The sequence below is a fragment of the Apium graveolens genome, chromosome 1 (genome assembly GCF_009905375.1).
Source record: "Apium graveolens cultivar Ventura chromosome 1, ASM990537v1, whole genome shotgun sequence".
In the NCBI taxonomy this organism is placed as follows: Eukaryota; Viridiplantae; Streptophyta; class Magnoliopsida; order Apiales; family Apiaceae; genus Apium; species Apium graveolens.
The window spans coordinates 64,115,310-64,131,242 of NC_133647.1; the positions used below are offsets into that span (position 1 = coordinate 64,115,310).

General features: G+C 37.1%; 1 non-coding gene across 1 annotated transcript; it reads left to right on the plus strand.

The window, feature by feature from the left end:
* Positions 1-15,360: 15,360 nt before the first annotated feature.
* On the plus strand, positions 15,361-15,467 carry LOC141680264 (small nucleolar RNA R71). The gene has a single exon (XR_012558299.1). It is a non-coding gene; the product is annotated as a small nucleolar RNA R71 (small nucleolar RNA).
* The last annotated feature ends 466 nt before the right edge of the window (positions 15,468-15,933 follow it).

Consider the following 15,933-nt stretch of genomic DNA (forward strand, 5'->3'; position numbering starts at 1 on the left):
AGTAATCTTCGCCATAGGGAAGAATTTAGTGAGAAACTTTTGAGCAAGATCTTCCCAAGTAGTGATAGACCCTGGTGGTAGAGAATGTAACCGGCACTTTTCTTTACCTCTCAGAGAGAATGGGAAGAGTCGCAGCTTAATAGCATCTTCAGTCACACCATTGAACTTGAAAGTGTCGCAGATTTCGATGAAATCCCTGATGTGCATGTTGGGGTCTTCTTTAGGAGAACCCCCAAACTGAACTGAGTTATGTATCATCTGAATCGTGCTTGACTTGATCTCAAAAGTGTTAGCCGAGATAGCTGGTCTGATGATGCTCGACTGAATATCATTGATCTTAGGCTGAGAATAGTCCATCAAAACCTTAGGAATTTCTGCTTGATCTCCCATTACTCTAAAGCTGGTTCCTCGACTTTCTTTTCTTCTTCTACCTTCTCTTCATCCTCAAAACCTTCCCTTCAAATCACTACAGCTTCTTCCTCAGCTTGATCCAGAGTTCTCTTACGATCCCGTGAACGCGTATGCATACACACTCGCTAGAGTACCTGAAATAAGACATGGAAACAGATAATTAAATATGTTCGAGCCATTGAACTTTAACAACCACTGATGATAAACACATAAACTAAAAATTAACACCGAATTCCCCAGGAGCGGCGCCAAAAACTTGTTAGTCGCTAAACACGCGCTAAAATTCACGCAAGTATACGTGTTCGCAAGTAATATAGAATAACTTCTAGTTCGTTCCCACAGAGAATCAAGTTTGTAATTTCAGTCAATGTATCTATGCAACAATGGTATGGTTATTATTCAATGCTAAAATGATTAACAAATTGAGATTGTTTTTAACTAAACTTAAGCTAACAATTATAACTAAGAGAATAAGAATGGTTGAGTTAATATATATGACAAACATGGGATTCTAACTTCATTAAATACTTCATTCAATAGCCTTTTCGTTCTTAACCTTAGCATGTAATGGTGATGATACTAATCAGATAACACGAAACTGATAAATGCCAACTTTCGTTGCACGAATACCATACTACCAGACATCCATAAAAGAGATAGAAGCTGAATATACACCAATTATATTAAGACCCTATAGGTCTATAGAATTTGACAGCATAACGGTTTAATGCATAAATTATCTATCGTGATTACATAGGGCAAGTAAGATGGTTAAAATTACCTACGAATCATGCATAACAATAACACATGAACGTATGCTAGGATGGCAAGTTCTAAATCCTTAAATTCACTTTCACTTCATTAAGAATTAACACACTATCTTATAAGTTTGAGACGCTCATAAGATGAATAAGCACAACCAATCCTAGGTTATCATACAATCACCACACACTAAGGCATCGAAACAAATCAACTAAAAATCCATAAATAAATTTGCTAGAACCCCACGATAACGATTAGCCCATGATCGGACTCATCATCAACGTGGGTTTCGATGAAAGCATGGTATAATAAACGTAGTCTTTATAAACAATTAATAAACAAAGTACGAAACAAGAGTATAGGTTCATGAATAAGAAAACTAGCATCCAACGTTACAACTTAAATAAAGAATCACAAGTTTAACTAGATCTTCTTCGCCTTGGTTGAATTGTACTAAAACGGTCTTCTTACGCCTTCTCCTTGTGCTCTGGTATTTCTCCTCTTATGGAAAACCTCTTTATTTATGTATATATATGTTGTAGAATTGACCAGGGCTTCAAACTCTCAAAATCCTAGTAGAAACAGAATTCTACTACCCCGACATGGCGCGGGCGCGCTGAGCTTCTGATTTTTGGGCGCGGTCGCGCGCTGCTGACTTCCTGGATAAAATTCTGACTTCTTCTTTTCCTTGCTGATTTGAGTTGGTTTTCCATGAGCTTTTATTCCAACACCATTGTAACACCCAATTAGCACTAAAACCATGCTAATTCACTTGATTACCTGGAAAATTCCTGAAAATGCAAAAACACTAGAAAACACATTAAAACACCAATAACTTGAGTACAAATACACCAATTCAAAGCTTTACGGAGCGTAATAAAGTGTCATAAATTCCACTCAATATGTACCTTGACACTTTACTTCTAAAGCATCCCATATCTCTATTTTTGTTTTACATCCAATGACTCTATTGGACATAACACTATTAAGACTGATGTGCAGGATATGTCTAACCTTAGCATCCTTCATGATTGATGATATATCTTCAGGAGTGTAGTCCTTCATATCTTTGTCTATCATCTTTTCTGGTTCTCCTGCAATCGAAACAGCTACCTTCATTGGTTTATGAGGACCATCACAGATCCTGCTTAAGTATTCAGGATCTGTGGCTTCCAAACATATGGCCATCCTGACATTCCAGATTAGATATTCATGCACTTTCAGAATGGGCACCTTGATTGCTTCACACCTACTCATGTTTCTGCTTATCTGTGATGTAGCTGGGGGTTGTGGCTTCGGATCCAGATTTTGTGTTTCTTCTTCTCCTTTGTCTGACATGGTTTATCAATCTTCAGATCTTAAACTGTTTGTATGTTAACAGCAAGCTCTGATACCAATTGTTAGGCCTTTAATGAACTGTAGAGGGGGGTGAATACAGTTAATACGATTTACTAGACAAAGCTTTAACAGAATCAAACAGTTTTTATATAAATCTTCAAAAAACTAATTACACAAGTACTCTCTCGAAAGGATGAACAAATATCCTTGAGAGCTGCTAGGTTATGCGAAAGATATAACAATATCGCAATGCTTATAGCATGAACCTAAACTATGCTTTTATAGAGCACAACTACCAATGTATAAAGGATCCTATTCTATTAACAACAAGGAAATCTATACAATTGCTTCTGAGATTAAGTCCTCCACTGCCTTGAAATTCCTGTTTCCTTTTCCTCTTCAAAGAACAACTGATGTGACAAATACTGATCTCATCATCCGTTGACATCATCATCAGTTGAATACCAACATTCATTGATGTCATCATCATCCGTTGATGCTTATACTCATCATCTGTTGATGTTTGTAATCATTATCCGTTGATGCTTCTGATAGTTTATGTTTGATAACATCAATTGCTCCTAACAGGAACTTAACAGCTAGATGAATTTATAGTGATAAAAGATTTAATGTAAAGACATAAGTATTTTATCAAAAACTCACTTGATTTGTATTAAATCAAATTTGTTTGTGCTATAAATCTATGTTCTTGAAAATAAGAACTCAGGTACTTCTCTTGAGAGAATACAAGATTTTCTAGATCTGTTTTGTTACAACTAAACTAAGGATCTGTGACATGTTTTATAGATCAACATGCACAGTTTATAGAACTTGCACTAAAATAGACTACCAGAATTTCTAAAGCTCATTTGTTTATTTCTATTTTTAGTGCAACATATTTATGTAGAATCTATTAGGTTTGTGATCCTCCTTTGTCCAGTTCATCTTGGCCCTTGATCTTGCATTCTTCAAGCTGCATTTGTAGGCTTTCCAATTCAGTGACAGAATTGTTTGTTAACTGATAACCTTGGATCTTTAAGTTGTCTGTATTCTGAATTTTGAAGTTGTTAGTCGAGATCTTTTTATTGTGTAGAGATGTCACATATTGATAAGTAAAATAAATTATAGATATCTCTACTTCTTGATAAGTGTTATAACTTGTCGAGATCTCCAGTTCTCTATAAGTAGAATTACTTATCGATCTCTAGTTTTCTACATAAAGTTTTGACTTATCGATATCTCCAGTTCTCTACAAGTAGATTTCAGCTTGTCAATATCTCCAGTTCTCTACAAGTAGACTTTAACTTATAAAGATCTCCAGTTCTCTATATGGACTTTTTAACATGTCAATATCTCTAGTTCTCTACATGCATATTGACTTGTCGATATCTCTTGGGACTTCTCTACAAGCCATTTTTGACTTCTCGACATACATCTCTACATTCCTTGATTTGTGACTTGTCGATATCTGACTTAGATGTTTCAACTCCAAACTTCTACACTTTTCTCTAAGGCATGATCAGGATTGATCTCCTTCCAGAGTTTATTCCTTAACTTGATGGTTTTTTATAGAAAAATCCTCCAGTCTAATCTACTTATCATTTTACAGACTCGAAAAATACAAAATACAGAATACAATGAGATTATCATGCAACTTATCCTTAAGGTTGTCAAGGTGACTTAGTCTTGTTATCTATAGGCATGTAAAGGAAATATCTGCACATATTTTTAAAACACACTTTTTTAACTAAAAATACAAATGGTAAACTTTTATTCAAAAAAAAAATTAAAAAAATTAACGATAATATACAAAAGTAATCACCTTTTGTATAGAGTTTTTTTAAAGAAAAATTAATGATAAATTACAACTCTTGGACTTTATAAAATCACTCTAATAATTTATAAACATTTCATACTCTTGTGTGTTAGAAAATATATATTTGTAAATTTCCAACACAACAATTATCTTTTTAAAAAAAATGAAAATATATTTGTCTTTCTAAATTTTTTGATATTTTATATTTAAATTATGTTTTATCACTAACATTATTCCTACGTTATTTTCTTTTATTACGTTATTTTCTTTTTATTTTGATACGTGAAAAGTTAAAATACCACATATAGATAAATCTCGATAAATTAATACACTTGAAACCTGAAAAAAATATTAATTAATAAAATATTATTTAATCGATAAATTAATAATTTATTAATTTATATATTTTAAATTTATTAATTTACTAATATGTATGATTTTTAACATTTTTAAAAATATTTACAAATATATATGTCGAAAAAGTTATTGATTATCATGATGCATTGAATGGCAAAATTGTTATTTATTATGCTGAAAAAAATGAAGCAGTGACAGAATTGTTGGATGATGAATGAATATTTAGCAATTTTATAATTCTATTGGAAACAACGAGAAAAAAATGAACCGAAAGATGACAATATTAAGGTTAATCCAGTCTCAATAATTGATTTCTTTAGAAGACAAGGACATTAATACGTAGATAGTACACTACAACTCCTCCATAATACACTAAGAAATATACAAATGAAATTCATGGATAAAATACTTTCAATAGGTATCAGTTGCATTAAAGTTTATTTTAAAATAAATATTAGAATATATATATAATTTTAAAATAAGATGTAATTGTTAATTATATATTATATATGACCTATATATTTTAATAAAAATTATTATCTTATAAATTTAGTGAATTATTAATTTATATTAAAGGGTCCGAGTCGGGACTGCAGAAAATAATTAATTAGTCAAGGTTATTATTTTATCAAATATTAAATTATTGAGATTTAAGTGTACTGAAATATTCTATATCCATATTTTCAGTCGTAGTTATATGTCAAATAGAATGCTAAAATAACATTATGTATTATGTAATTTTACAAAATTATAAAGCATTTATTACCGATCTTTATTGAGAAAAGAAATATTCTAATTTTACAGTATATAAACTATGAGGCATATTCACAAGGCGCCGCTGAGTAATATTAAAATGAATTTTTAATAAAGCTTTTCTTTTAGCAGAATAATTGATGTATTTTAGTGCTCTATTTTTTATATTTCGCAGATAGTAAGTATTAAGCTGTAACATTGTGATTTTCAATTTAACAGATATTAAAAGAACTTATATTTAGTTATATTTTTTAATTTTCCAAAGTTTAAATTGCGAGGGGTCACCATAAACCGACGCCGGGTAATATTAAACTAATTTTTTATATTAAAGTTTTATATACAAAATTGCGGTTAGAGGAGTAATTGACAAAAAATGAGTTCAATTCATATGTTTAATGTTTAATTTGTTAAACATATCCTTGCAATATATCTAAAAAATATATTTGCGTAAATAATATTTATCAACTGAAATAATCGTGTAAATAACATTTATAAACTGAAAAAATTGTGAAATGAAACAGAAAACAATATCAACACCTCTCCCAATTGAATTAATCATATAGCGATAAAAAAATATTTAAATAGAATTGTAGAATTGAAATTATTGAAAAAGAAGAGAGATTGTCAAAAATAATGATGAATTGGTGGCCAGAATTTTCACCTTTTAAGAAAATATGACATTATTATGTTTGCTAAACAAATTGTATGAATAAATTAATGCTAATTAAAATGAGGATGAAAATGTTTTAATAAATAACTAGCTCTATAGTCTGTGGAATGCACAAGCATACTCTAGAATGTGCTATAAAACTGTTTTTTGCCGTAATTGTTGACGATATATTTTTGTTGTTACCTAATAAATGAATAATTTATTTGTTTATGCATATGAGCACGAGTGATTGAGATTTGTTTATGTTAGGCACAAAACACGCGCTAATAATTCACGCAAGTATACGTGTTCGCAAGTAATATAGAATAAATTCTAGTTCGTTCCCACAGAGACTCAGACTAATTATGTTCAATTAACACATACTCACCAATGTATGATTACTTCTCAATGTCAAGACAACAACACTTAGATTTGATTAACTAATTATTAACTAGAATTAACTACGAGAATTAAACACTTAATTGACACTTGAATTAATGATATTAAACACACATGAGATCATAACTTCATTACTACTTCCTTCAATAGTTATTGTTATTACCCTTAGCATATAACGGTGATGATATTAATCGAACAACACGAAACTGATAAAAGCCAACTTTCGTTGTACTAATACCATTCTACCAAACATCCATAATTAAGATAGAAGTTGAATAGGCATCAATTATGTTGAGACCCTATATGTCTACAGAATTTGACAACATAACGATTTAAGCACAAGTTATTCCTTATGATTACACAGGGCAAGTAAAACGGTTAGAGTTACCTACGAATCATGCATACACATACATGAACCTATGCTAGCATAGAAAGTTCTAAATCTCAAGATTCACTGTCACTTCACAAGAGATTAACAACCTATCTTATATGTTCGCGACACACATAAGACGAATAAGCGCAACCTATGCTAGATACCATACAATCATCACACACTAAGATATTAAATAACGAACTAAAGAATTCCATAGTAAATCCGTTACGATCCCATGATCACGATTAGCCCATGACAGAACTCATCGTCACCATGGGTTCATATAAAAACATGATAATAACACACAAGAATAACTAATAAAAATACTTATTAAAACCAGAGTACGTCACAAGAGTAATAAGATTCAAAGTAAAGAAAACTAGCATCCACTGATACAACGAATAAAAGAATCACAAGAAAACTATGTTTCCTCTTCTTCGTTGCGATGTGCTAAAATGGTCTTCTTCCTTCTCTCCTTGCTCCTTGATTGATACCACGATTTATCACATGTGAAACGTCTCTGAAAACTACTTATATAGAAGCCCCACAAGTCCCAGCTATATCAGAAGTCAGAAGTCCAACCGAAACATAACTCTAAAAATCAGTGTTTTAATTTACGACCCTGAGCGGCCGCCTAGCAATCCTGAGCGGGCGCCCAGCTTCCTGAGCGGCCGCCCAGCCAGGCTGAGCGGGCGCCCAGCACCTTGCTGGAAAAATGCTTATTTTGCTCCCGTTTTCTGCTGCGTTATGCTCCAACTTCCCACTTCCAATGCCAAGCACATACCTAGGCTTATTCCTGATGAAATCTCTCCATAAATGCAAGTAATACCCTGAAATGCATAAATACTAGAAAAACGCATCAAATACACAAAATACTTGATTTCAAGTCATCAATTCAAGCCATTATAGGACGTTATAAGTGGTATAAAATGCCACTTATCACACCCCCAAACTTAAAATGATGCTTGTCCTCAAGCGTCACAGACTCAAAAACAAAATAAAAACAGGCATGACTGCAATCTACATGAAATGCAGCGATCCCCCTCACAATGACTAAACCAACCAACTCATAACATCTTAACAAATGCAGTTAGGCGAATAAAGATCAATCAAATCATGCAAACTAACATACAACTAGAAACGTGGTGTGTGCGGATGCTTAACAGATATGCTTTGAAACTAGATCAATTATCATAACTCAACTATCCACAAGGAAATCACATGATTATACGAAGAATAAATTCTAGGCACAAAATGACTTATAACACTTCAAGATCACTGGAGCTTATTACGGAATCGTGTTTTTTATTCAACACAACAACAAATGCTTATTTGACCGTGCGATGAGTGAGGTCCACAAAAAACTTATGTAATGGCATCCATTTAGCGAGCGTTAGGTTAGCAGATCCCAGAATATAAAAGCCTTAGGTCACTAGGCACAAAGTCCCCTAAAAACTTAATAACTCGAATACCAAAGAGCCCACTCGTGATCAATTATGCATTAACTCTTTTTTTTATCTAAATTTTTTTTCTTTTTCTCTATATTTTTTTTCTCTCTTTTTTTTCAAATTTCTGAGCAAGTGCATTTCGATCTATCTTGCTCAACCCTAGACTACTCGCATAAAAATACGAGCCAGCTACTAGCCATTTGACGCCTAGCCACAATTAGCAATGAATTCCAATTTTTTACTCCAATTTTTCTTTTCATGCCTTTTATCATTAAGAACCTATCATAAATTCTAAGCATAATCAATAGATTAACCTCAAAAACATCAAACCATGACAACAATCTAGTCCTTAAGCATACTCTAAAACTTAGTGAAATTACAAGTGTTTCTAGCATGCATGTCAACCTACAAGACTCAATTATCACTCTAACGTTATCACTACACTTGCATCAATATCACAAATCAATCGGTAAAGCAACGTAAAAGGGACCATGGTATATGCATGAGCTAAATGACATGATAAATAAAGCTATAAAATAAAAATAAAACTATATGGCAAAAAATATGCAATTATATGAACTAAACTATCATGAATATGCAACTACATGACACACACACAAAAATATTCCTTAACTACCACCCCAAACTTAAAATCTTCACTGTCCCCAGTGAAGGTAGTAGAAAGGAACACAGGGTATACCTACTCGGAGAAATCATCATCATCACCCTCAGAGGGTGGAGTATCAGGAGGCGGATAAGCAGAGTCCTCACCAAAAACGGGCCACTGGATGTCAGCTCCAAGGCCTCTGAAAGCAGTCCCAAGTGCAAGGGTGAGCTCCTGAGCGAACCTACTCTACGACTCATACATCGCATCCATCCTTCTTGACAGCCTTCTATACTGGGCATCAGCCATCCCAGCACCCTCCTGAGCTCTAGAAGAGCCTGCCTCATCACGACCCGGCCTAGCCATGGTAGCACCAGCTGCTGGACGTCCTCCTGGAAGACGATAACCCAACCCATGCTCCTCAGGCTCTCCACCCGTCCACTCCTGCATCGCATTCAGAGTCGCTGAATCAATAGAAGCGGTCGACATCTGCAGCTGCTCGTGAGAAGGCCAATAAACTCCCACTTCTCGGCATAGCTTCGTGACAGTAGATGCATAAGGGATGTTCCTGTGCTTCGCTCCCCTCAAAAACTTCAAAATCCCTTGGTAGATGAACTCACCAAGGTCCACATAATACTCATCATTCAAAATACCCCATAACAACCTTACTCGCTCAACTGTAATCTCATGTGCATGTAAAGTAGGCAGAATATTAGCACAAATAAAGGCATTTCATGCACGGGCATACCTATTCATCGCCATTGCCGGAAAAGAACGATACTCGTTAGTTCCAGTCTTGAACTTCCAAAACGTGCCCGGCTGACAGAGAGTAGCATAAATCAAATCCAAATCAAAGTCCCCGGGGGTCTTCTCATTCCAATTCTCCTCCGTGGGCTTCCGCTGTCGCTGTCCAATCATACGACGAATCATTGCGGCCTGATAATCAACTGTAAGCCCACGAACAACAGTAAACCCATTCTTTTCAGCCTTTGCGTTCGCATAAAACTCGCAAACCACGCTCATCGGAACCGCCTCCGGTGACTCACAAAAAGAAATCCACCCCTTTTCAGCAATCATCGGCAACAACTCACCATCCCTCCCCGATGGTAAGAATCTACTCTCCTTCAAAATCGGCTTTAGCCAAAAGCCTAGTATATTCCTCCTCAGCAGCCCTATCACACAAACGAGGTCTCGCAGCAGTTCCCCTCGAAGAATCAGCAGTAGGAACGGTGATGCTGCTATCAATAGTTCGGGATCTCTTGGGTGCCATTAAAATTGAGAAAAAGTGTTTAAGAGTTGTGTTTTGAGTGTAGGAGAGAGTTTTAAAGTTGAAAGTATGTGGGAGTGTATATGGAGGAGTTGTATGTATATATAGGGTCAGAATTAGGGTTAAAAATTGAATAGGAGTGGGGTTGTGAGGAAAAAACGTGGGTTATGGGAAAAGAAATCGTGGGTTGTGGGTTGTATTTTTGTTTTTTGAATTTTTCTGATTTTTTTTTAATTTTTTGAAGGCAAAAAATTTTTCCAACAGTAGGGGGCTGAGCGGCCGCTCAACAAAGCTGTGCGGGCGCCCAGCATCCTGAGCGGCCGCCCAACAAAGCTGAGCGGGCGCCCAGAGGGTTTCTGGAAAATATTTTTTCTTGCCCAATTTTTCTGATTTTTTTGTGGTTTTGGATAGGTTACTAACTTCAAAGGGTTCCTATAGTCACAAATATTGGGTTGCCTCCCAAGAAGTGCTTTGTTTACGTCATTAGCTTAACGTAGAGTACGTCGATCAAGTTGACAATAAAACGGCACTAACCACTTCCCGGTTTGCCGTGTCCCCATAGTAATGCTTCAATCGCTAACCGTTAACCTTGAATGCTTGGCCCGGATCATTCTCAAAAATCTCCACCGCTCCATATGGAAACACAGTTTTGACAATAAAAGGTCCAGACCACCTTGATTTCAACTTTCCAGGAAAAAGTCGGAGACGAGAGTTAAATAAAAGAACTTGTTGCCCCGGCACAAATGACTTAGGATATAGCTTCCTGTCGTGCCACCTTTTCACTTTTTCCTTGTACATTTTATTGTTCTCGTACACTTGGAGTCGAAATTCATCAAGTTCATTTAACTGAAGCATTCGCTTCTTCCCAGCTGCATCTAAATCAAGGTTCAACTTCTTCAACGCCCAATAAGCCTTATGCTCAAGCTCCGCAGGTAAATGACATCCCTTACCATAAACAAGTTGAAACGGGGACATCCCAAGTGGAGTCTTGTATGTTATTCTATAAGCCCAAACAGCTTCATCGAGCTTTAAAGACCAATCCTTCCTTGACGGACAAACAACTTTCTCTAGAATGCCCTTGATCTCTCGATTAGACACTTCAGCTTGACCATTCATTTGCGGATGGTAGGCAGTAGCAACACGATGATTCACATTGTAGCGCTGCATCATAAAAGTGAACTTACGATTACAGAAATGCGACCCTTCATCACTTATGATTACTCGTGGCGTTCCAAACTTTGTGAAAATCTGCTTATGAAGAAAATTCAACACTACCTTTGCATCATTCGTCGGTAGAGCCTTGACTTCTACCCATTTTAAAACATAATCGACTGCCAGCAAGATGTATTGATTATGGAAGGACGAGACAAATGGTACCATGAAATCGGTTCCCCAAACATCAAAGACCTCGACTTCCAGCATCACATCTAACGACATCTCATCCTTCCTCGTACGATTCCCCACTCTTTGGCAACGATCACACCTTAAAATGAACTGATGTGCATCCTTAAACAAAGTAGGCCAGAAAAAAACCTGCTTGCAGAATACGAGCTGCTGTCTTTTCACCACCATAATGTCCACCATAAACTGTGGAATGGCAGTCTCGTAATATCCCCTCTGTCTCACAGAATGGGATACATCTCCTGATGATTTGGTCAGCTCCTTATTTAAACAAATATGGTTCATCCCACATGTACCACTTCACCTCATGCAGAAACTTCTTCTTTTGAGTTGTATTCATATTAGGAGGCATTATATTGCTGACAAGATAGTTCACAATATCTGTGAACCATGGCTCTTCCTCCTGAACTGCGAACAACTGCTCATCCGGAAAAGATTCGTTGATCAATGTCTTATCATGTGAAGTAGAATCGGGATTCTCCAATCTAGAGAGATAGTCAGCTACTAGATTCTCAATACCTTTTCGATCTTTGATCTCTAACTCAAATTCCTGTAGTAAGAGCACCCAACGAATAATTATAGGCTTCGAATCCTTCTTTGAGACCAAATAGCGAATGGCAGCATGATCAGTGAATACTGTCATCTTTGTCCCAAGCAGATAAGATTGAAATTTTTCGAAACCAAAGACTATAGCCAAGAGCTCCTTCTCAGTAGTGGTGTAGTTCATTTGAGCTCCATTTAGAGTCTTACTAGCATAGTAGACCATATAAAAAACATTATTCTTGCGCTGCCCAAGAACTGCTCCCACCGCATAATCACTCGCATCACACATCATCTCAAAAGGTACCGTACAATCAGGTGATGTAATAACTGGTGCAGTTACCAAACTCTTCTTGAGAGTCTCGAATGCTGTCAAGCATTCATCATCAAATTTGAAAGGCACATCCTTCTCGATCAAGTTGCACAACGGCTTAGATATCTTCGAGAAGTCCTTGATGAAACGCCGATAAAAACCCACATGACCAAGAAAACTACGGATTCCTTTCACAGAAATAGGTGGTGGAAGATTTTCAATGACTCCCACCTTGGCTTTGTCCACCTCAAGACCCTTGCTAGAGACTTTATGCCCAAGAATAATGCCTTCACGCACCATAAAGTGACATTTTTTCCAATTGAGCACCAAATTAGTTTCCACACACCATTTGAGCACTGCACGAAGATTATTCACACATTTATCATACGAATGTCCAAAGACGAAGAAGTCGTCCATGAACACTTCGACATTATTTCCAATCATATCAGAGAATATAGCCATCATACATCTCTGAAAAGTGGCTGGTGTACCACATAAGCCAAACGATACTCTGCGAAAAGCAAACGTGCCAAATGGACAAGTGAAGGTAGTCTTTTTTTGATCTTCTGGTGCAATACAAATCTGATTATATCCCGAATAGCCATCCAGAAGACAATAATACTCATGACCGGCCAACCTGTCAAGTATCTAATCAATAAATGGAAGAGGGAAGTGATCCTTTCTCGTGGCCATGTTTAACTTTCTGTAATCCATGCATACCCTCCATCATGTGATTGTTCGAGTGGGGATGAGCTCATTCTTCTCATTTGCTACCACAGTGATACCTCCTTTCTTAGGTAAACATTGCATGGGTTTCACCCAAGAACTGTTAGAAATAGGATATATGATTCCTGCATCTAGCCACTTCAGAATTTCTTTCTTCACCACTTCTTTCATGATAGGATTAAGTCGTCCCTATTGCTCAACAGTCGACTTACTACCTTCCTCTTGCAGAATTTTATGCATGTAGTACGAAGGACTGATCCCTTTTATATCTCCTATAGTCCACCCGATAGCCGATTTGAATTCTCTCAAGATCCTCAAGAGCTTGTCCTCCTCACTACCTAAAAGGTCAGATGCAATAATAACAGGTAAAGTAGATGCATCACCTAAAAAAGCATACCTCAAGTGTTCAGGCAATGGTTTAAGCTCCAAAGTAGGTGCTTCCTCAATAGATGGTTTGAGCTTTCCTTCAGCATTCTTGAGATCAGAAGTACCAAGAGATTCAAATGGCATGTCTAGCTTTCACCTCCAAGGAGAAGCATTTAGATATTGTAGTTGCTCATTGCCATCCTCATCATCACTGTCAAACTCCCCCACTAAGGCTTTCTCTAAGGCGTCAGACATTAGCATATGATCAAGTTCTGAAGTTACCGCAGAATCAATCAAATCCACCTCACTCCTCGTCTTCTGTATGGAATTTCATCGCCTTGAATACACTGAATGTCACATCCTGATCCTGCACCCTCATAGTAAGTTCACCTTTCTGCACATCTATCAAGGTACGGCTTGTAGCCAAGAAAGGTCTTCCCAAGATTATGGGAATCTTCTTATCTTTCTCGAAATCCAAAATGACAAAGTCTGCAGGGAAGAAGAGCTTATCCACCTTTACTAACACGTCTTCCACTATGCCTCGTGGATATGTAATAGAACAATCAGCCAATTGTAGAGACATGTAGGTGGGCTTTGGATCAGGCAAATTCAACTTTTTGAAGATAGACAACGACATCAGATTGATGCTTGCTCCCAAATCGCACAGGCATTTGTCAAAAGACAACTTGCCAATGGTGCAAGGAATGGTGAAGCTATCTGGATCTTTAAGCTTTGGAGGTAATTTTTGTTGTAGCACTGCACTGCACTCTTCCGTTAGCGCAACGGTCTCAAGGTCATCCAGTTTCACCTTCCTTGAAAGAATACTCTTCATGAATTTTGCATAACTAGGCATTTGCTCCAGAGCCTCAGCGAAAGGTATATTGATGTGAAGTTTCTTGAACACCTCCAGAAACTTACCGAGCTGCTTATCCAGCTTTTGTTGTTGCAATCTCTTAAGGAAAGGTGGTGGAGGATAGAGCTGTTTCTCCCCTGTATTACCCTCAGGAAGAGTGTGTTCAACAGTAGTCTTCCTTGGTTCCGCCACTTTCTCCTTTTGCTTCTCTTCATCAACAACTTCAGCTTCTCCGTCTTTTGCTTTTTCAGCATCAGCAACTTTTCCAGACCTTAAAGTAATAGCTTTGACTTGCTCTTTAGCTTCCTTCCTGCCAGAAACTTCAGTATCGCTGGGAAGTGTGCCAGGTTGATGGTTGAGCACTGCATTGGCTATTTGACTGATTTGATTTTCCAAGGTCTTGATAGAAACAGCCTGACTTTTGCACAATAGCTTGAGCTCCTCGAAATCAGCACTAGAAGGTGGAGCAGCACCTCCTCGTTGAGGATATGATTGCCTTTGAGCATAATGATGTGGTTGCTGAAATCCAGGTGGATTAAACTGTTTACTCATGCCTTGCTGATATGGTTGCTGAATAGCATTCTGAGTATTGCTCCAGCTGAAATTGGGATGATTTCTGTTGTTAGGATGATAGGTAGCTGGCACAGGCTGCTGCGGTCGCTGATAATTGTTCACATACTGAACAGATTCATTGATAAGAGAACACTGATTCGTAGCATGAGAACCTACACAAAACTCACAGACCATACCTATCTGATTGAGTCCATAGGTGGCTAAAGAATCGACCTTCAAAGACAGCGCTTAGAGCTGCGCTGCAATAGCTGTAGCTGCATCGACTTCCAGAATACATGCTACCCTCCCAGGGATCATCCTTTGAGTTGGGTTTTGATGCTCATTTACAGCTATAGTGCTGCTGCATCGAGCATTCGACGAGATTGGGCCCCCAAACCATTATAGAAACCAGTGATCACCATCCAGTCAGGCATACCATGATGTGGACACTTTCTCAACATCTCCTTATAGCGCTCCCAAGCTTCGCACATAGATTCTGTTGGTTGTTGCGCAAACTGAGTAAGAGCACTCCTCATAGTTGTAATCTTTGCCATTTGATAGAACTTCACTAGAAACTTTTGCGCAAGATCATGCCAAGTAGTGATGGACCCAGCTGGTTCAGAATGTAACCAGTCATTAGCTTTATCCCTCAAAGAGAATAGGAAAAGCCTCAGCTTGATAGCCTCATCAGTCACACCATTATATTTGAAAGTACTACAGATCTCGACAAAATTCCTGATGTGCATGTTGGGGTCTTCAGTCGCACCACCTCCGAAAAACAGAATTTTGCACCATCTGAATAGTGCCCGGCTTGATTTCAAAAGTGTAAACCTGAATAGCCGGTGAAGGATGCTTGACTGAATGTCATCAATTTTAGGCCGAGAAAAGTCCATAAGAGCTGGATCTGCCGGAACTATACGATCACCAATGATTATCGGTTCTTTCTTCTCACTCTCTTTATCCGAATCTTCAAAATCTATCTTCTCGGGAATATCAAGAACTAAG